Source organism: Bos mutus, chromosome 2, assembly GCF_027580195.1.
Source record: "Bos mutus isolate GX-2022 chromosome 2, NWIPB_WYAK_1.1, whole genome shotgun sequence".
NCBI classification, from domain to species: domain Eukaryota; kingdom Metazoa; phylum Chordata; class Mammalia; order Artiodactyla; family Bovidae; genus Bos; species Bos mutus.
In genome coordinates, this window is record NC_091618.1 from 26,370,328 (window position 1) to 26,393,310 (window position 22,983).

General features: G+C 39.2%; 1 protein-coding gene across 2 annotated transcripts in view; it reads left to right on the top strand.

Annotated features, from left to right (window-relative positions):
• The window catches only part of EPHA4 (EPH receptor A4), a 161,887-nt gene extending 153,670 nt beyond the window's left edge, over positions 1-8,217 (top strand). For both annotated transcript variants that reach the window (XM_070385995.1, XM_005888450.3), the window contains exon 18: positions 5,720-8,217. The gene's annotated coding sequence lies outside the window, so the exon portion shown is untranslated. The remainder of the gene's footprint in view (positions 1-5,719) is intronic.
• Positions 8,218-22,983: the final 14,766 nt, after the last annotated feature.

Sequence of the window (22,983 nt, forward strand, 5' to 3'; positions counted from 1 at the left end):
CAGTTGAGGAGTTCTGGAAGGTCTTTTCCATTGGTTTCTTCTTTTTTTTTTTTTTTTTTTTGAGTATTTGATATGTACCATACCATTTTTAAAATTTAATTTTTTTATTTTAAATTTTAGATTGGAGTATAGTTGATTTACAGTGTTGTATTAGTTTCAGATATACCAAAAAATGATTCAGTTATACATATACATGTGTCCATCTTTTTTCAGATTCTTTTCCATTATGGTTTATCACAGGATGATCAATATAGTTCCCTGTGCTATATAGTAGGTCTTTGTTGGTTATCTATTTTATATATGCATCAGTTCAATTCTATGGGGTCGCACAGAGTTGGACACGACTGAAGTGACTTAGCAGCAGCAGCAGCAGCAGTTCAATCCAGTAGCTCAGTCGTGTCTGACTCTTTGCGACCCCATAAATCGCAGCACACCAGGCCTCTCTGTCCCTCACCAACTCCTGGAGTTCACTCAAACTCATGTCCATCGAGTCGGTGATGCCATCCAGCTGCTGTCTCATCCTCTGTCGTCCCCTTTTCCTCCTGCCCCCAATCCTTCCCAGCATCAGAGTCTTTTCCAATGAGTCAACTCTTCACATGAGGTGGCCAAAGTACTGGAGTTTCAGCTTTAGCATCAGTCCTTCCAAAGAACACCCAAGACTGATCTCCTTTAGAATGGACTAGTTGGATCTCCTTGCAGTCCAAGGGACTGTCAAGAGTCTTCTCCAACACCACAGTTCAAAAGCATCAATTCTTCGGCACTCAGCTTTTCACATCCATACATGATCACTGGAAAAACCATAGCCTTGACTAGATGGGCCTTTGTTGGCAAAGTAATGTCTCTGCTTTTGAATATGCTATCTAGGTTGGTCATAACTTTCCTTCCAAGGAGTATGTGTCTTTTAATTTCATGGCTGCAATCACCAACTACAGTGATTTTGGAGTCCAAAAAAATAAAGTCTGACACTGTTTCCACTGTTTCCCCATCTATTTCCCATGAAGTGATGGGACCAGGTGCCATGATCTTTGTTTTCTGAATGTTGAGCTTTAAGCCAATGTTTTCACTCTCCTCTTTCACTTTCATCAAGAGGCTTTTTAGTTCCTCTCACTTTCTGCCATAAGGGTGGTGTCATCTGGATATCTGAAGTGATTGATATTTCTCCCGGCAATCTTGATTCCAGCTTGTGCTTCTTCCAGCCCAGCATTTCTCAGGATGTACTCTGCATACAAGTTAAATAAGCAGGGTGACAATATACAGCCTTGACATACTTCTTTTCCTATTTAGAACATGCTCAGTTACTCAGTCGTGTCCAACTCTAAGCGACCTTATGGACTACGATCTGCCAGGCTCCTCTGTCCCTGAAATTTTCCAGGCAAGAATACTGGAGTGGGTTGCCATTTCCTCATCCAGGGGATCTTCCTGACCCAGAGATCAAACCTGAGTCTCCTGTGTCTCCTGCATTGGCAGGCGGATTCTTTACCACTAAGCCACCTGGATAGTACTATGTTTATGTTAATACCAAATTCCTAATTTATCCTTTCCTCACATTTTCCCTTTGGTAACCATTAGCTTGTTTACAAAGTCTATGAGTCTGTTTCTGTTTTGTAAATAAGTTCATTTGCATCATTAATTTTAGATTCTATATATAAGCAATATCATATGATATGTGTTATAGATCCCACATATAAGTGATATCATATGGTATTTTTCTTTCTCTAACTTACTTAGTATGATAATCTCTACGTCCATCTATGTTGCTGCAAATGGCATTATTTCATTCTTTTTATGGCCAAATAGTATTTCATTGTATATGTTTATCCATTCCTCGTCAATGGACCTTTAGGTTGCTTCTACACCTTAGCTATGTGACCAGTGCTGCTATGAACATTGGGGTGCATGTTTCCTTTTGGAGTGTGGTTTTCTCCAATACATGCCCAGCCGTGTTCCTGTCCTGCTCTAGTGCCCCCGATACCAAACGAGATCAGCTGGGAGAGACCTATCTAGATGGCAACAGTGAGACTTGGAAGTCACCTTGACTGACTCATTATTAGAAAGTGACCAACTAAAAAATCAGACTTTTCACCCATCAAGCCCGGTAGCCTTAGGTACTTCTGCTTTAATTCCAGAATTTTCTTCTTAAAACATGTGAATTTAAATGATTATGTTCATTCCTAGAAGCAAATAGCCTAACTTTTGACTGGACAGATTTTAACTTTCTAAACTCTTCCCTTTTATCACTTTTAAACAAGAGCTTGGTTGATTTTAATGACCTTTTCCTCCCCTTGGTTTTATCCTGAAAGCTATTTCTTATAGAGCAAGAAATGTTAAATTTGATGCTGTCAAATCATGACAGTTTAGTAAAAACCTTTTTGCAACATTAGTTGTAAAAGCTTTTCTGTTCAGAAGGAATGTGAAATTTGTTTTTTAAACTATTCCAAGAATTTTTGTTTTATCACCACTTCTGCTGAAGTTTAGGAGTTCTGGATATTCATGTTAAGAGTTGACAAATGTGAGGGAGATCACTTGCTTTTTAAAAAAGAAATTATATATTTCTTTCCTTCTGTAAAGCTGTGGGGTATTTTGTTTTCAATTTCCATAGTCCGATTCAAATAAGGTGGCATTATAGTGTTATCCTATGAGTAAAAAGAGAATGTTACCTTGCATACATTGAATAAAGTTTTGCTTTCTTACAATCAACAGCTTAAGACTTGAGCTATTTTTCTAAACATAGTCAAAACAGAATATTTTTATATTTTTTGAACTTTTTCTTTTGTATTGGGGTATAACTAACGATATCGTGATAGTTTCAGGTGGACAGTGAAGGGACTCAGCCAGACATATACATGTATCCATTCTCCCCCAAAACCCCCTCCCATCCGGGCTGCCACATAACATTGAGTAGAGTTCCATGTGCTATACAGTAAGACCTTGTTGGTTATCCATTTTAGATATAGCAGTGTGTACATGACTGTCCCAAACTCCTAACTATCCCTTCCCTGCTGGCAACCAACCCTAAGTTTGTTTTCTTAATCTGTGAGTCTCTTTCAAAGCAGAATATTAGAAAAAAAAAAAACAGAGTATGCCAATTCTAAAATATCCTAACACGTTAATGTTACATACTGTGTTGGAGTGGATTTGTTACATCTCAGCAGGTATGTTGGCAATGTTCAGATGGGAATTGAGAGAAAAGTAGAATATGAAATTCATTCAAAGGTTGCCCTCTGAATCTTAATTTTGACTCATTGTCTGAATTGAGTCCAGGCCAATGGAAAGGCCCCAAAATGGCTAAAATAATATCCAGTAACAGTAAAAGTGGAACTCCACTGCTTCCAGGAAGCTACCTACATTGGAAGAGAGACTGAGGACAATAGGAGTTTGTATTATTTCTCAGGGTGTGGAGCCAGATTCTGGCATCCAGACAGCTTAGATTCCAAAGCCAACCGCGATGTTGACACTGGGAAGTTCACCGTGTGTTTCTTTATAACTCCGTTCCTCCACCTGTAAATTAGAGATAATAACACTTCAATAGAAACACCTTTCCCAACACATGGTGTTGTTGTATATATGTCATGCTCAGATGCAGAACACACTGAACATCATAGAAGAAAAGTGTATTCTTCCTCCAACGTGTCCCAAGTGTTATTCACCTGTCTTTCACTTGTGAAGCCAAATGTTTTGTTGCAACAGGCCACGGCAGGGTGAAATGAAGCTCAGTGGTCGGGAACCATCCAGGTGAAGCTTGTTCACTTTCAGTGGGTTTATGAGGGTGTGGGGTAAGTGCGTATCTATGCAAAAGGTGGAAGATCACTCCTGTATTATTCAGCCTTGAAATGTAGGAAATCGTTATTTTATAATTGGAAAGAGTGAAATGGGCAAGACCCCATTGCAATGAAAAGAACTGGTTGGTAAAGACACTTTGATGTCTTCATGAATGACTCAAAGGAACAATGCTTTGTTTATTTAGTCACCATGAAAGTCACATCTTTCACTTCTGATCCCACACAGACCACATGCTTTGTCTGGTCTCTGTTCAAGCAATTCTCCACCATAAAGAGGTTGCTTGAATTCAAAGAAGAAAAGGTTTATTTTTCTCCCTCTCATTCTGACATCAGCTAGATATAAGTCTCCACATTCCCACACTTCTCATTTCCAAATCCTGTCCTTTTCATATACACACTGAGTTTCCAGATAGCCTACTTAATATTACAAATATATTTATATCTGGGTATTTAGTGCAGAAGGAAGTTGGCAGACGCAAAGGAGATAAATGTGTTTTTGAGACAACTCTCTCCTCGAAGGGTGGGGTTTCCAGGAGCAAAAGAAAACCACCTTCAAAATGTGTGCATATCCCTATGGAGTTTGTAATTCTCCATTAGAGTCTTTAATGTCAAATTTGAATCCACTTTGTCCTTCATGTAAACAAATACATATCTGTCTGACAGAGTTACTGGCTTCCAGAGAAAAAACAGTACAAAAAATAAATCTGATCCTTTTTCTTTCATTTTTTTTCATAATTGTCAAAAATGAATGATGTTGCTAAGTGGCTTGGCAGTTATGCCCTTACCCACATTTATAATTTTAAGAAGTAATATCTATCTGAAAATTTTATTATTCTTTCTCCAAATAAAGTATTTTCTGCAAGTTTAAATAATGGTCATTTACCACCAAGAAACTCAGTTTTATGTATCTCCCTCCTACAATAAACATGCACATATACAAAACAAGCAGATAAATGGGTTTGATAAAACAAGGGAAATTATGTGTCATGAGATGCATTTTGGTCTTAATTTTGCTGTACACTTGAGGCCAGCAACAGCTTAACATGACCACTGTCTTTATAGTCCAATTAGCAGTCTTGTTGGAAAGTTATCAAAAGAAAAGAAGAGGAATTGTTTCTTTTGGTTTGAGTCAATTCTTTGATGACCGAGAGGACAGTGGTTCCATTGCATTTTGCCAGCCTCATTGGAATCTAGGTTGATAGGGCAGCTGTGGCTTATTAGCTCTTGGTGGGCTTCAGTCTCAAGACCCCCCTCACTGTACCCATGGCCCTGGGTCTCCTCTCTCTACCTGTTATGTGCAGATTGCATGGATTCTTTACTAATCAGATATTTCATTAGAAGTCACTTTCTCTTTGCGAAAAATACCTAATGCTTTTTATTTCATGGTTGGTATTTTTTTTTTCAATCATATTGTTGAATATTGATGGATTGGGATATTTCCAGATGTGTCCCAGAATACACCAGTTTCCTCTTGGGAAAGACTGGGACTTTTTAGAATAATACAATGTGCACTCTTTCACTAACTCTTAAGTCCTTCTTGCACAAATGAACCATAACAGGTCAGAATTTTTATTGCAAAGAAAAACTGTTCCCATAGTAGGTAAAGCCTGGCTGTAGGCTTAGACTGGGTAGGTTCTAATTCCAGCTCCACTATTTCTGAATGTATGAGCACAAGCAAGTTGTTTAGCTTCTCTGTGGTTCCATGTCCACATCCACATAGTAGGAAAATGAATAGTATCTTACTCAGAGTTGTAATGATTAAGATGTTAATAAACTTTTTTTGTTGTTATTTTAGTTATCATTTGTCAGAAGAGAAAAGTAAGAATTTATGATCTTTCTCCTGAACTCCTTACCTAGTCATCTCTGTACCTACATGGGTTGACAACTGGCTGGCAAGATCAGTTGCTGTTTTGTCTGAAGTCTTGTTCTTTTCTCTACAGGGAGTAGATTCTGCTATCTTGGCCTCACAGCCCTTCCTGTTGAAGCCCACAGGAGCAAACAAAACACACCCTCCTCAATTCCTCCCGAACGTGTTTCTTCTGCTTCTACTATGACAGTTCTGGAGCAAAGACACTGATGAAACGATACTCATTGATGAAAAGAATATGTTTCTGACTTTCAAATCCTCTTTCCCGGTGAAAGAAACAGCAAACATTCAAGCTTCAGCATCTGTTCTCCCATTGCACTGAGGAATGTCCTGTCTGGCAGCACCAACTCTGCAGAGCCCGTGTTCCTGAACTCCTTTGGTTTTATTTATATGTATTTCCATATCTCATTCCTGTACGTCCCTGCTGCATTGGTGTGGCAGCAAATGACTGAAGGCTACAGGTTTTACCATGGACACCAGATCAGGTGCCACCACGCAGAACAAAGTCAGTTCCCGTGAGCTGCCTATGATATGCATTGCTGAAGTAACGTTATACCCAGGGTGTGCCATCACAGTGATATAAATATATTTTTTTCCTAGACTAACTATGAGCTGACTATCTCTTTTGATGTGTGTACATAGGTGTGCCTGTGTGTACGCGTGTGTGTGTGTGTATGAGTATATAACCTCATGCTTAGAACTGCCTGTGAATGTTGTGGAATGCTACCCATGGAGGGGTCTGGTTTGCCACCTGTTCTGAGAGCCACATGAGACAATGGGCCTGCAGACCATGCCCGTCCCCTTAGAACGACAGCCAGGAAGAAGTAAATGTCCTGTATCTATACGTGTATTTTGTAGCAGCCACCCTAACCTTAATACGTCATCCTACAGCTTTGGACAGAGGCATTTTCACCTTAGCGGTGGAGTGATTTTAAAATTTAAATCCATGCAGGTGACAACCCAGCATCGAAATCACAAATTCTGATTGAACTCCTCATCTGAATCACCAGTTGCTTGGTGGAGGGAGAGAAGGGGATGGAATTTGTCTGGTACCCCCAAGTGGAATACAAGTAGCCTTTGTTTTCCTGCATAAATGGACTTGTTGAATGCGAACAAATATATGCAATTCATATACTTTTGGAGATGAACGTAGATGTGTGTGTCGGCTTCGAGATGATGTGTCCTGGATTAATATTTTGTCTCCCAGTGTCACAGAAAAATACATGCCAGTGACTCTTGAGGTTAGCATAGTTGGGGTGAAATGGCCTCAAGCAACTTCAGGTTCCCAGTGTACACGGAAAGTTCTGCCGTTGTGAATATGCAGCTAACTTCTCTGGCCCTCAAAGGTGCATCAGCCTCCTGGAATCTGAGGTCCAGTGTGTGAAGATTCAGTTTTGGTCTGATACATATACCAAACTCCAGCCAACATACTGCCATTTTTCATAATCGGAGTGGCTGCCTTGCTTATTCTAAGCTATGGTTGCAGAAACTGTGGCCATTTGTATAAGCTATAACATCAAATCAGGGAAAAATGGGGAAAAAATTCTAAACCCTATGTTGTTGAATAAGTAGAGAAAATCATCAATAAATATTTATTGCATTCTGACAGGGTGTATGGCATTGTATTCTCATAACTATGCCAGAGTGACAAAGTTAATTCACCCCTTTTGGGGGACTTTAATATATTTTTAAAGGGATGTGCCTATGCATTGATGCCTGAAAAAAATATGTATAAAGAAATGAGGTTGAATCTCTGAGCGGGTTTTCTTTCCCCAGAGGTCAGGGCAGGAGACCAACTTCAGGGGCTATATCTGGTCCCAAGAATGAATGCTGCCCTAGTGAACGCAGATGCTAAGTCATGCTCAGATGCTAAATCATTAGGCAGCATTAAGCTGTTCCCCTGCACCAAATTAAATAGCTTCACCATGTGTTTGCTGGCCCCAAATTATTTTTAACAATCTTAGGAATGAAATGCTTTGGTGTGTTTTACAAAGTTATTTTAAAGAAGGGTTATGCTCGCTACATTGCTGGTGTGTGTGTTTTTGAGACCTCTTGTATTCAATCTGTGAAGGATATGTGTATTAATCCATACACACTTATAGCCTCAATATTTGTCTGAAGACACTTAAATTCTGACAAGTAAAGGAAAGTTCTAGAAGCAATATTTTCACTTCTTAAACATTCTCCAAACAACATCAAGCATTGATACACACTGAAGAGTGCATTTATTTTTTTTGTATCACTCCAAGTATGTTGGAATATGCAAGGACTGTGGTTAAAATTAGAATGTATAAGGCATATTATAATTTAGTTCATACTGAAGAAGAAATTAACAGAACAATGCTTGGTTCATACATGTTCCAAAAGTTGAACAATCTCTTGAGTTAGACATAGAGATTTTCTATTTTGTTTTAATTTGTCAAGGTATTTTTCTTCCCTTCATGAACTTTAGGTACACATAACTTATGTCATTTATTTATGGTCTTTTATACCTAGTTTGTAAATTGTAAAATAGCAAACTAAATGCAAAAAGTTTGCATTTGAAAATAATAAAGTAGTTGCTGTATACAAACCTGGAATCTAGTTGTCTCTTTTCAACAGTTTTTACTGCATGCATGATGTTTCTAAATTACTTACTTACTGGTTGTCATTTGGTTAGAACACAAAATCTTCAATTCTAAGCATGCTTATTTAGAAAATAAAACGCATTTTGACATCTAAATGGCCCTTGCCCTTGAGAACAACTTATTAGAAATCTAACTTAGGTTCCGTAAGATCCTGTATCCCATTTAATTAAGACCAAACTTTGGTTGGACTTCAGGCTGCACCTTGTACTCATCATATTAGGGCATGTGTCCTAATTTCCCTGTGGCCTTTTTTTTTTTTTTTTTTTGGAATGGCAATTACAATGCCAAGAGCTTTTATAAAGACTAAATATATTAAAATGTTAGCACAGTGTCTAGCATCTAGCTAGAACTCAACAAACAGTAGCTTTGATGAGGTGGTGCTAGTGATATAAATTGTCTTTAAAATTCCCAGTTCTACACCCTCTCTAATACCATTGCTACTGATCCAAGTGACCAGCTATGCATCCTTCCCACAAGGCTTTAATCCAGAATCCATAGACCCTTGGTGCTTCTCTGATAGCTCTGTTGGTAAAGAATCCACCTGCAGTGCAGTAGACCCCAGTTCAATTCCTGAGTTGGGAAGATCTCCTGGAGAAGGCATAGGCTACCCACTCCAGTATTCTTGGACTTCCCTTGTGGCTCAGCTGGTAAAGAATCCGTCTGCAATGCAGGACACCTGGGTTTGATCCCTGGGTTGCGAAGATCCTCTGGAGAAGGCAAAGTCTAGGTCTACCCACTCTAGTATTCTGGCCTAGAGAATTCCGTGGACTATACAGTCCATGAGGTCGCAGAGTCAGACACAACTGAGCAACATTCACATAGACCCTTGAGGTTACACCACTGGAGCTCCAAGTTTCCAAAAGTTTTCCTAAAACGTGGTGCAGATTTAATGATTATATGTGTGTTATGATGAGGAGAAAGTTCATAAATTTCATCAAATTGGGGTGGAACATAAGAATATGAAAGGCCACAGTTTTAAGAGTGAATGTTCTCCTCATGATATTATTTCATTCAACAAGCTACCATTGACTAAGCCTCTGTTATCTGAAAATCAGACTCAAAGGCTTATTATAATAAATGAAAATCCTAAGTGAACCTGGCTTCAGAGAGCAGGGGTGTATGTGCCTTTTAGTGTTAACAGTGACATTTTAAAACATGGACTTTGAAATGAAAAGAATCTGGGCTACGTCTGGCTACTTTGTGTTTATTTCTTACTGAAACACCTCTCTAGAATCAGCTGTATTGAAATGTAGAGCAATTGGGAATGTATTTGTGATTGTAACGAGACTAGGCTTGACATTTCCTCCACAACTTGTTTAACAAGATAGAAAAGCAACTGGTAATAGAAGATATGTCTCCTCTATATGGAGACAAGGGCTTCCCTGAGGCTCAGTGGGTAAAGAATCTGCCAGCAATACAGGAGACACAGGAAATGAGAGTTTAGTCTCTAGGTTGAGAAGATTTCCTAGAGGAGGAAAATGGCAACCCACTCTGGTATTCTTGCCTGGAAAATCCCATGGACCAAGGGTCGCAAAGAGTTGGACATGACAGAGCGACTACATACGCATATGGAGATATAGCAATGTAGGTAAATAGACATTTTATGAGAAAAATGGTTCATGAAGTTATGGAGACTGAAAAGTTCCACAATCTGCAAACTGGATATACAGAAAGGCCAAGGGTATAATTCAGCCCAAACTCAAAGGCCTGAGAACCAGTTGAGCCAATGGTGTAAATTTATGTCCAAGGGCACGAGAAAATGAGATGAAATGTCTCGGCTGAAAGAGTGAGGCTGGGAAAAGAGGAAGGTGGGGATTCCTCCATCTATATCCTGACATATTAGATGATACCCACCCATACTGGGGAGGACATACTGAGTCCACTGATTTAAAGGCTAATCTCAACTGAAAACACCCTCACAGACACACCCAGAAATGATGTTTAATCTGGGCACCCTGTGGCAGGTCAGTCTGACACATAAACTTAATCATCACATCATCAGTGTTTTCCCTTACGTTTTCTAGAATGAGCTAGTAGAGTGCCACATGTAATCTTAATAATTTCAAGATTAATTTCAGTGTAAGTGTGATGTGGGATTTTACATTATTTGAGGGTAATGCATGCTAACTTCTGACCCCTGTTTTTCGTGCTGGACGCACTTAAGTTTGATTTCCAGCTCACATCACAGCCTGGAGAAGATTCAGAAGACCTTCCTGGCAACTTTCCAAGCAGTGACTCAGGAATCCAAACTGTTCCTCTCCTGTGAGGCTGCCACACATGATGTCCAAGGCCACCACATAAGGGGAAGAGAATGTGGAAGCTGGCGCTGCAGACTATACGGTCAGATTTGGAAAGGGCCTGTATCTCTGCTTCCCTGCTTCACTGACCAGAACCCTATCACATGGACCTAATCTCTTTGGAGGCTGGGCAGTGTGATAGGAAGAGGAACTAAAACCCTTGAGCAGGTAGCCAGGTTCTATCACGAGTACAGGAGCCCCATGCACCTAGTGGGGGTCAGGGAAAACTTCCTGTAAGTCACATGCATCTAAAGGCATTATTTGATCTCCCATAAATGTGCCTGTAGCCATTTCCCAGAGATGCAGACAAGCACAAGCAATGTTCAGACTTGTTACAACATTTGCATCTCATCCTTGTCAACCTACATGCTTTAAGAATTGTATTTTCTTTTCTGCATCACAGATCTCCACTTAGACAACTTTGGCTACCTACAACCTCCTGTTTGTACACAAAAGTGCCTGCCTTTTAGGGTTTAAATTGCCTTAGCCACTCAGTTTCCCTAGGAAGAAAGGGGGGACATAGAATAAACTCTAATCCAAGCAACAATTTTGAGGTGTTATTTTTTTCCTCTAAGTAAAGATACAACTATTGCACAAAACCACCTTATCCCCTTGATGTCTCCCAGATGGACAAGACCTGAAGGCTTGTTCTGAGACTTCTGAAGAATTAGAGCTAAAGTGCAGTCTTAGAGGATTTCAGTCCTTTAAACATTTGTGAACACTTAAACCATGTGCTAGCCATGTACTGAACTCTGTTTATTTATATATAATAGCTTATGACAGATAGAAGCACTCAGGCCCATTTTATGGATGAAAACACTTAAGGCATAAGTTGATTGGACCACTAGTCTGAGGCCACCCCACTAATAAAGGTTGGAATTTAGACAGGTAGTTGAACTCCAGAGATTGCTTGCCGCCTCTATTCCACCACCATACCTTTTGATAAACCCAGGTTGCCCCCTCCTATCTAATTAATCAATTTGTCCAGTGGGTATGTTCCATTTGATGATGCTACACACCATTGTGAGCAGGTATATTAGTTGGTACATTCTTCCCTAAACACCACTTGCCTATTCTGGTGCCAGATGGCTTACTTTTGTCTGATTTGTCATGTTAATTATTTTTGATAAACTCCAGTGAATCAAACTATACCTTAAGAACAGTGTTAACCTTCCATACTGTGTTTTGTGAGAATTAATTTCCAAAGTCAGAAGTGAAAGTGTTAGTCATTAGGTCATGTCCGACTCTGAGACCCCATGGACTATAATACACCAGGGTTCTCTGTCCATGGAATTCTCCAGGGAAGAGTACTAAAATGGGTTGTCATTTCCTACTTCAGGGGATCTTCCCAACCCAGGGATTGAACCCACATCGTCCACATCGCAGGCAGACTCTTTATCATTTGAGCCACCAGGGAAGCCCTTAAGTACAGTGTTCACCATACACATTGTATTTCATGATAATTAATTTCCATTGTTTCCTTTTCACTAAAACCAGAGTGTCATCTACTATTGCTAAGATACCACCTGTGATATATAGTGGGGGAGGAAGTGGTGGTTTTATTTAATTATCATTTTCATGTTCTAAGCATAAAAGCTATGGACAACATTTCTCAAATGCCATTCTTCATTTTGATGATGGCTCTGAAAAAGAGGCTAGTTACTAACTAAATAGGAAAAAAAGAGATGAGTCCAAAGATGAGAGAAAAATTAACCAAAGGAGAGACTGAGCATGATGGAATAAAAAAGTGCACAGATATTATGTGGACCCTATCTGTGTGACCTTGGACAAATCCCTTAACCCCCTTGAAACTCAGTTTACTCATCTTTAAAATGAGAGCCTTTTTTGTCAGGGTGATCCCTTCTTTGTCAGGGTCTTGTGAGAATTCAGTGTGATCAGTTCTAAACAAAATTCTAGTGGATGTTTACATGAGCCAATTAGACCATGTGAATGAGCCATATTGTCCAAATGTGACACCATAGAGAGTACATAAGTATTTAGATAAATCATTAGGTTGATAAAATGTTGATGAGTATTATTAAATAGACAGTAGGTTGGGGCCAGAAGGGTTCTGTGATCAAATAAGAATGGAAAACAGTAATCCCTTTTGGAGATTCATAAAGCATTTTAACTTAATACATTAAAGACTCTAAGAAGTCCCATGGGAAATAAACCAGTTTTGCCTGTTTAACTAAGCTTTTTCCAAACACATTTGAAAATAAAACTCTCTTGATATCTTCTTGTTGATAAGATGGTTGGATAGCATCACTGATTCAATGGCCATGAACTTGGACATGAATTTGGATGAACTCTGGGAGATGGTGAGGGACAGGGAGGGCTGGCGTGCTGCAGTCCATGGGGTTGCAAGGAGTCTGACATGACTTAGCAATTAAACAACAACAACAGCATCTCCATAGAATGAAAATTATTGGAAACACAATTTAGACATCTATTTACCGGGGATTCGAATGAGAAAACTGGAGAGGACCACAGATGCATCGCACATTGCACGACTCTGAGTTCTTGTAGCTTGACTCCCAGCTCATGGTGCATCTACCTCCACACCCCCTAACACAGAGTCCAGGGACCTACCTGGATTTTCAGCTGTACAGAGATTTGCCTTTTGCTCATTGGTGGTTTAGGGGCTATAGTTCTGGCTGGGGTAGAGCCGGTTCTGGTGTGAGGTAGGAGCATAAGTTGGAGAGACTGTGTTATTGGAAAGTGTGAATGTCGAGCCTTGATTTGGGAACCCATGGAGGAGGTTTTAAGTCATGAAATGGCCATTGTGAGCCAGTCGTGATCTGGGCTAAATCTCTGAATTCTTCTAGACGTAATAAAGAACCAAATGAATTTTGACAATGAAAAAATACCCCACACACTTAAATCAACAACCTAATTAAGACTTGTAGCTATGTTGTGGGCTTTAGCCTCAGTGATTTTACCCTTCCCCTTTGGAGGAAGTGCCTTGAGCCATTGACTGCTCCCAGTTGAATGGGTAATAGACCCCTGACATATCTTGTTTCTGGCAAACTCCCTGGATATAATTCTTTGTTTACAACACTGCTGTAGAAAACTTCATGAATGCTAAGAAGAAAATAGAATTAGGACCTAAGGACCCAGTTAAAATCAACTTAGTAGAACATAGACATTGCTTTGTGTGGAGCTGGAAAAGATAGCCATGCTAGAAAGCAACTTTAACATGCACCCAGAGAAACTATATATTATACCCATAATGTGTAAGAGGCAATTATGGCTTAGTAATCTGCAGTGTATCACTACCTAGCAATCAGATTGACATATTCTAATGAGACCCATGTTGTTTGTAATCAGACTGGCATTGCTTATGCAGATCCCTATTCCATAAGATGCACTTTTAAATGGCTCAGATTGCACCAGATGCTATAAGAAATAGCATTCTGTTTTATTCCATTACTAGCATTTTTCCCTCTTCCAATTAGCATAATTTAAAATCAGCCAGAAGCAAATGTGAGGGGCTGGAAAGTTGCAAAGAAGTTCAAGAACAACTGGATAGAAAAAAGGCAAGAACACATACATGCACATGTTTTTCTGTGGATAAGAGAACATTGCAATCAATAGAGTTCTTATTCTCTAAATTGTCCAGAATTTATTTCTGTGACTTATTGAAATATTAGAGTCTCTCAGGAAGCTAATTGCCCTATAGGTTCTTCTTGCTTATGCATTATCTTGTGGATGACATAATAGAATCACCCCCTCATTTACTATTCAGTTAAAGTTTAATTGAGTTCATCTTTCTCCACCTCAAAATGGCCAGAAACCTGGAGAATCAAAACAAATCCTCATTTGTAAAATGAGAAGATCCTTGTAAATTGCCTCTTTTATAACTTAGGTCTTGGCTATTTATAAAATATCTGAAGTTAAAACCTGAACTAACATAATAAATACTTTTCCCTGGTGTAATCAGCCATGATGCTAGAAACAATAGTTTTTAAATACGTTTTTAAAATAAAGATCTGATGTTGGAAGACTACATTTCCAATGATATGTCTTCCCAGGATCTTTGCATCACCCTTGCTATACAGTGTAAACTCCCTCGGCTGTTCCTTGGGCTTTTGTTGTTAGTTCAACCAAAATTCATTCTCCCTTGGTTCTCTTCATAATAGCACCTAACACGAGGTCTGTGACCTCTCTTTATGTCATCTGAGTGGGACTGACTCATCCTTGGGCTTCCCAGGTGGTTCAATGGTAAAGAACCTGCCTGCCAATGCAGGAGACATTTGAGACACTAGTTCAATCCCTAAGTTGGGAAGATCCCCTGGAGGAGGAAATGGCAACCCGCTCCAGCATTCTTGCCTGGGAAATCCCACTGACAGAGGAGTTTTGCTGTCTATAGTCCATGTGGTCACAAAGAATAGGACACGACTGAGAAGCTAAGCACGGACCCATGACCTATCCCCAGTTATAGTTACCCTAGAGGATCTAAATCAGCATAAACCCTTAATACAAGGACTGTGTCAGGGGAGGTCCAATCAAAATGAAACTTGAGACTCCTTTTCCATAGCAAGAGAAGCCATCTTTCTGGAACCCTACCCACCCCCACCCCTGCATGAAGAAAAAGTACCATGTTCTCTGGCACTCTGAGATCATGAGAAAAGTCATTCTCAGTATAGTGATACACATAGGTGAAAAGAATCTCAACGAAACCAAGCTGCATCCAGCTCTCCTGGAGCTGGTTCATACCAGCTAGCTCATGAGAGCCAATTGCTAAATTTTCAGAGATCTTGTGAGTTGGTTAACATTATGTTTGTAGCTTAAAACATAAACTGACCACAGTGGAAGTATTCACACCATGGAACTCTGCTAAGTCCCTTCAGTCATGTCCGACTCTGTGCGACCCCATAGACGGCAGCCCACCAGGCTTCCCCGTCCCTGGGATTCTCAGGCAAGAACACTGGAGTGGGTTGCCATTTCCTCCTCCAATTGCAAACACTACAAATCAGGGCTACTGATTCTTTTTCTCCTTCCCCCTTTTCTCCTCTTTCCTCTTCTTCCTCCCCCTCCTTACTTCCAGATCCAGTGGTTAAGCATTTACTAGCTTTCCATATGGAGAAGGAAATGGCAACCCACTCCAGTGTTCTTGCCTTGAGAATCCCAGGGACAGGGGAGCCTGGTGGGCTGCCGTCTATGGGGTCACACAGAGTCGGACACGACTGAAGTGACTTAGCAGCAGCAGCAGCAGCTTTCCATAGGCTGTATCTCCAACTGAATCATGCCTGAAAGCTTGGCTTACTCTGGTGCTTTTCAGATCAGAAGTCTAGAGTCTCTCTTTATTGGTAAATCAGTTTGACCCAGATGGTTTTTGGTTACTGCTCACCAAAGGCATATCCACCTGACTTGCAAAGTTCTCCATGACCACAAGAGCTAACATTTATGAAGACTGTGCTAAGGACCAAGAAGTGTGCTAAGCACAAATTTACTTTAGCTCAAATTAAACATCCATTCCTACAAAATAAAATGGTACTTTTATTACTTCTGATTCAAATGTGAAGAAACTAAGCCTTAAGGTATAAGCACCACTTGTCAAAGTTTCAAAGAGACCTACTTAGAGTTTTCCAAATGCACCAAGCATTTTCACACCTTAGTGCCGCCCCTATGCTGTTTATTCTCTTAATAGACCATGTCCATCAGGTTAATGCCCATCATCATTCAAGTTCTTGAGTCAGTGCCTCACAGGGGTCTTCTTTATCCTCTTAGTCTAAGCTACATGACACCCCACATCACCTTGAGCCTATCTTGCTGGCAATGTTTTTAACAACGCCAAGTACTTAATTGATTTCCCTCTTGGTTCCCCTACTAGACTCAACGATGAACAGAATCTTAGAAATCTTTTCTTTTTACTGTCTATATCTTCGTGCCTGCTAACATGGCTGTCCACGAGGTAGCTGGTTAACTAATGCTGGGTGAATGACTTGAGGGAATGAAACAATGAATCCATGTCTTGTGTTTTGCTGCACTGAAATTCAAGGAAAGAAGAAATCTTCTGTCATTACCCTGAATACATACTCTTATGCTAAATATGAGAATCATCAGAAAGCTATCAAAACTCTTTGTCTTTTTTCATTTTTCTCATGTTCAGTATCACCATGTTTCATCATCAGGCATTGTCTGTCTAGGTATTGGGCAGATAGAAGAATGTGTTGAGAAGATTAGAAAGATAATTGGCTTTTGTGTCAAATAGACTTGACATCAATTCTAGCCCCATCATTTACTACCTGGGTCATCTTAGGCAACTTGTATGCTTTCCTCATATGTAAAATGGGACTGATGTCCAACATTTAAGGTTCCTATATGACAGTAAATAGTTGTAATGGCCAGATGCATGGTAATAGGCAACTTAAGAAATAGCAACTCTATCTTATTGTCCCATGACTTTAGTAATGTAATGCATATATTTCCTCCCTGCCCCCAAGACTATCACCTAAGATTAGGTGTCTGAGCTCTGTTTACTTAGTCTGGATATTGCAAACTAACTACTGCATCCTATTTTTTTGTTGTTCGCTCATTAAGTAGTGTCTGACTATTTGCAACCCCATGGACTTCAGCACACCAGGATTCCCTGTCCTTCACTATCTCCCAAGAGTAGTTTATTCAAACTCATGTCCTTTGAGTGGTGATGCTATCAACCATCTCATCCTCTGCTGCCACCTTCTCCTCCTGCCCTTGATCTTTCCCAGCATTAGAGTCTTTTCCAATGAGTTGGCTCTTCTCATCAGATGGTCAAAATATTGGAGCTTCCGCATTAATCCTTTTGACAAATATTCAGGGTTGATTTCCTTTAGGCTTGACTGGTTTGATCTCATTGCTGTACAAGGGACTCTCAAGAGTCTTCTCCAGCATCACATTTCGAAAGCATCAATTCTTCAGCATTCAACCTTCTTTATGGTCCAACTCTCACATCCATACATGACCTGGAAAAACCATAGCTTTGACTACAAGGATCTTTGTTGGCAAAATGTCTCTTTTTTAATATGCTGGGTCTTGGTTTGCTATTACTTTCCTTCCAAGGAGCAAGCATCTTTGAATTTCATGGCTGCAGTCACCACCCACAATAATTTTGGAGCCCAAGAAAATAAAATCTGTCACTGTTTCCACTTTTCCTATGAATACTAATTATAATCATAAATAACAATAGCCACAAATATTACTATATCCCAAGGGGCACTAGAGTCTTTTAAAGCTGAAAGTCTATTACTTACAGGTTTGTAAGAAGTTTCTTATTTTAGGGTAATGCTATTATTTATCTCTAAATCCATTTCTTCTTCTTCATTTTTTTCCTTTTCATTAGATCCTGTGTGTGGCTGCATTTCACTGCACCTTGCTCACAAGAGATTAGAATGTGAGACCACTTTGTCATGTTTTTGTATTTCATTTTGGAAAAAACACTTTGACAATGTTTTTAAAAATGCTGGGCATGTCTTAGTAACTGTTGTCCTACATGTGTTGTTATTTAAGACTAAATATACAAGGCTTTGGAAAATATCCCCTTGACTCCAGGGCATGTCACAACTGAGACGTCAGGCCAGACCTTACATGTTAGGTGGTCATTTTGCCTTGAACAAAGGGTTAAGTGCTGTCAGTTATCCTGTAAGGAGGAAGTTCTAGGTCTGGATATGAACTGGCCTTGGACTGGTGAGGAAGACATTTTTCTTTTATGGGTCCCCAGGTGGGAAAGTGAAGGTGGTCCCGGACTCTAGGCATGGGAGTGTTTGGAGCATTTCCAGTGGGGAGAATTAGTGAGCCCTTGTTCAAGAAGGCAAGTTGAGGGATAGAATGGGTGTTGACCTAAGAAGCAGAGCTAAGGAAGATTTGGGGCATGTGAGATGCTAGCAGTTGTGTTATTTCCTCTAAACCTAAACCTCAGTTAAACTGGGAGTAAATCACATCGTCCCTAATCATTTCCCAATTGTAATGCGGGAAGTTGGGTTGAGCAGTAAGCTCATGATAAAACCAAGGGAATGGCAGTGGGGACCTATAGTCAAAAATAGTTGCCCAGGAAATTCCTCTGAAGTCCAGTGGTTAGGATTCCATGCTTCCACTGCAGGGGACACGGGTTCGATCCTGGTCAGAGAACTAAGATCCAGCATGCCAAGTGGTGTGACCACAAAAAAAAAAAAATAGCTGCCCAGAAGAGGAGTGCTATTGTGGGGACTGTCAGAGCATAGGAGCAGATATAGGTGAGGAAGCTAACAGATTTACTCTGGAGCACGTGGGAGACAAGATGCTGAGAAACACCCAGAAAACTTTGAGGAGGTTATCTGCCAGGAGTTAGTTCAGATACTAACAGTCTGACATGAAAAGAAAATGCAACATCATTTTGTAGCCACAGGCAGGTGAGGCTGATGTCTTATGAGTCATACATAAATTTCTTATTTAATTTCTACAACAATCAGGTTACAAGTAGTATTATTTCTATCAATATCTTACAGCTAGATAGCTATAATACTGATAATTAAATTCAAATTTTAGCTATTTATGAAGTGGCCACACTGAGATTTTCACTGTATCCATCTGCCACTGAAAATGGTGCTCTCCCTGTAAGATCATCATGCCTCTTGAAGGAGTGAAATAGAAGTGAAATGTGATTCACTGGTTAATTTCCTGTGGCATTTCTACAAAGAAAACCCATGAAAGTATTGTTTTCCATTTGTTTCAGCCATTCTTTCGGTATAAATTATCTCTCATTATTATCTATCTGAATGCCTTGATGGAGGAGTGGGATGTAGAGGAAGTTTGTATTTTCATAAGAACCAGTAATGTTTCACTTCTTCAGTAAGACTTTTAATTCTCTGGTTGATGGCCTGAAATTGATTTTCCACCAGCTGTTGACCAGTGTGATAGAAAATCTACTTAGTGTAATAGGTACTCTTTCCTTGAGCTGTTGAAAAAGAATATTGTACAGTTTCGGTACTTGATCTAGCCCCAGTTCTGCCACAAAGAGCTTTATGAGTGCAAGTATGTCACTCATGACTCCTTATTCTAAAACCAGGATTTGTGCTTCTGAATCCCTTTCTGCTCTAAAATTCAATGTATAATTTAACTTTCTGGGTTCCTACGTATGCATTTCTGAATTCCAGAATGTTTATACATCGACAGAAAAGAAAGGCAGCGTTGATATTTAGCAGATACACACTGGTATTACTGTAGCAGTTGTATATTTAAGTACTTTCATGCTAGTTGGCACATAGCTTCTGTTCTGAGGCACCCTGAATGGCTCACATTACCCCAGCTGTACATGTTATCCCCTTATGCAGTCCTACAATCACTGAGTCAAGGTATTTCATGGAAGTTTATTTTTTGAAAGGTTTAGAAATACTTTTGCATGTATAAAGTAACAATAACTCTGAATAGAGTATGTGGACATAAATTTTAAAAAGACACCGAAGATAGAGAAAAGCAATGGCTCTCACTAAACACCAATAAGAATGACATGAAAACTTAACACCATATTAGACATGCATAGTCTCCTGTGTAATTTTGTCTTTTCTTTTTTTTTGCCAAACTCCTTTTTCTTTCTTCTTTTTACATCATCCGAAAGTTAAAGAAATTAATATTTTCAGACTTTTTCTGAATCTTTTTGCTAGACTTGTCAACAGCACAGAGTTTTGAATAGGAAGATACCTTTCATTTAAAAAATTAGACTTTCAGTACTTTGAGACTGAAAACACATAGATGAAAACATTTCTTGTGCTATTAAATGACCTCAAAGTGCTTCTTTTATTCATTCCTTTATTCAAAAAATGAACAGAATGATCTATGGTGTTTTGGATGGTAAAAAGAATGAGACACTCACAATGCAAGGTCTTTTACTGACCTGTAGTCACTGTTCCTTGCAAAAGGTAATCTAATAATCCTCTATTCTATTTAAGGACTATAGGAGCTTGTACATTTCTAGACATTTTAAATGATTTGCTCAATGACCCTTCATGCCCTTCTGATCCAAGCATTGTTATTACTCTTGCTTGATGGGAATTTAGGTGGACTGAAGTTGAGTGAGATCTTGGATGCTAATATATGCCCTGCTGATGTGTGGTTTTCTTTTAGTTATAAGTCGGCCAATACATTGTCCAAGAACGTCCCCCCAAAATACAAGTGTGTGGCTCTGAGTTTTTTTTATTTGATTGATGTGAGTAACTTTCAGAAAACTCTCCGAAATTCTCTGAGGATCTATTGCTGTTCTTGACAGAGTTTTGTAGTTGATTGCTTTGAAGCCTACTTATCTTCCTTAGCTGATTGAAGATGTTGCTGATGTGCTTTTTTAATTAGTTTGTGAAGTGGGTGGAGTTGGAGCAAAGTCAATTTCATCTTGCTAAAATCCAATCAATGCTAGTTGACTGAATGACTTTAGTTTATTTAGCTGATTGACCCTGGACTTCTTCAGAAGTTGTTTTCTCTTATTTTCAATTTTGATGATTAAAAAAATGATTTAATTACAGAAGTCACCTTTATGTTGCTAATATGTTGGCATGAAATTTACTCTACTTTTCCACCTTTTGTATAACACATAAGGCACAGGAATATCCTTTGCTAAATTCAATATTTGCTGTTCAAAACTACAAATGAGACAACACATCTTTCTCATTTGGCTTTTAATTTCTCTTACTGTGCAGACAAGTATTTATAGAAAGAAAAGATTGCCCAAACCTTTGCAAAAATATTTACAGCGAACTAACTTTTGTTGCAATTTTCATTAAGGTTTTTACAATGCAGTGTTTTGCAAATCCTTTCACTGGTTAAACTTTTCTTATTGAAGTAATGAATAGAAAAATGGTGACTCCCATTTATTTGGAGAAGAATTATTGTGACTGCCTGCCTGGGCATCAAGCTGAAATGCTTACAAAACCATTTCACATCTCAAACAACAACCAACCAAATTTTATTTCTGTCAAAATAATAGAAACAAATGGTTCCAAAGCAGAAATGCTGCTAGTAAACATTTTCATCAGAATCAAGCACTGTGACTATTAAAATTCATCCAAATTAAATGTTTATTTCTGAAACAAATGCCTTCTTTGTAAAATATTTGCCAGCAAAGACCCAACTAACCCTGTAGGGAGCGTTCACTTATGTGGAAGACCTATGATTCATGAAAGCTTAATCAGAGAAAACTCCAGTAAATGTTTCTTTCAAAAGAAATCTTAAGCCTGAATTTTTAAGGTGATAGTGAAAACTCATTCAAAAGTTTTATTTTAAAAATGCCATTTTTAAGAAATTCTACAAGCTGACTTGTGAAGAATGTGGACAGGTCACTGTTAATTAAATGTACAAAGAAATCCAAGCTGATTTCAAACTGGATTCAGGTCCTTGTTTCATTTTGATTGGTTTGGTCCTGGGGTGTCTGAATGAAACAGAGGAAGAGGAAAAAAAATGGAATGGATGGATTGGTGTCTATGACGCCAGCTCACCCTCAAGGACTGATTTTGAGATCACAGCAGATGATGAAAGCTGGCCCTTAACTCATAATCTGCTTATAAGTTATCTTAAAATGCTAAGCACATTTCAGACTTCTATGTATGCTTTATAAACTAATATCTCAATGGTAGAAATAAGTTACATGGTTGAATTCAAGAGCAAAGTGTATAACAGTCCATTCACCCACCATGAGGTCAAAGCAAACCACATGTTTAAAACCATGTAAATAGATGGGGACATATTCTCCTGTCATGAGGGAGTGGGGTAAGTGAATAAATGTTTCCTGAACAATATTATAATGTACCACAAGAGGTAAAGCCAGAAAGTAAGGATATGTGATCATGAAATAGTCATGAGTGTTGGTCCAAACAGTGCCATGGTCCATAGCGCAGCTTTGGCATCCAGGGCTTAGAGTTGCCACCAGTGGAGAATTGATGAACATGGTGGAACAGTATTTCTCCAGGGGCTTCTTGGCTATAGTCAGTGGCCAGGTGCCTTGCTAAGACATTAAAGCAGTGAAGCAAGAAGTGTGTTTCTTGCTGAGTTCACACCAGATGCTACTACCCCTGGAGAACCTAAGAAATACCTGGGAGAGTGGCTTTCAATAGGGCTCAACTTCCAAACAAGCAGGGGAACTATACAGATTAATCTGTATTTATTTCCTTTGAAGATCATTGTTTCATAAACGAAGTAGGAGATTCACTCCACTTACTAGATAATTACAAAACAAAGCCCCAATGAGTCTTATATCCATATTGTGAAGATAAGAGGACATATTTTGCTCATGACCACATTTATGTATAGGATGGCCTATACAACTCATTTTTAGACAATGAAATGGATGTGTCTAGTGGAGTTTTATGGCAGTCTGGGGAGGCCTTACAAATAGCTGTGAAAAGAAGAGAAGCGAAAAGCAAAGGAGAAAAGGAAAGATATAAACATCTGAATGCAGAGTTCCAAAGAAT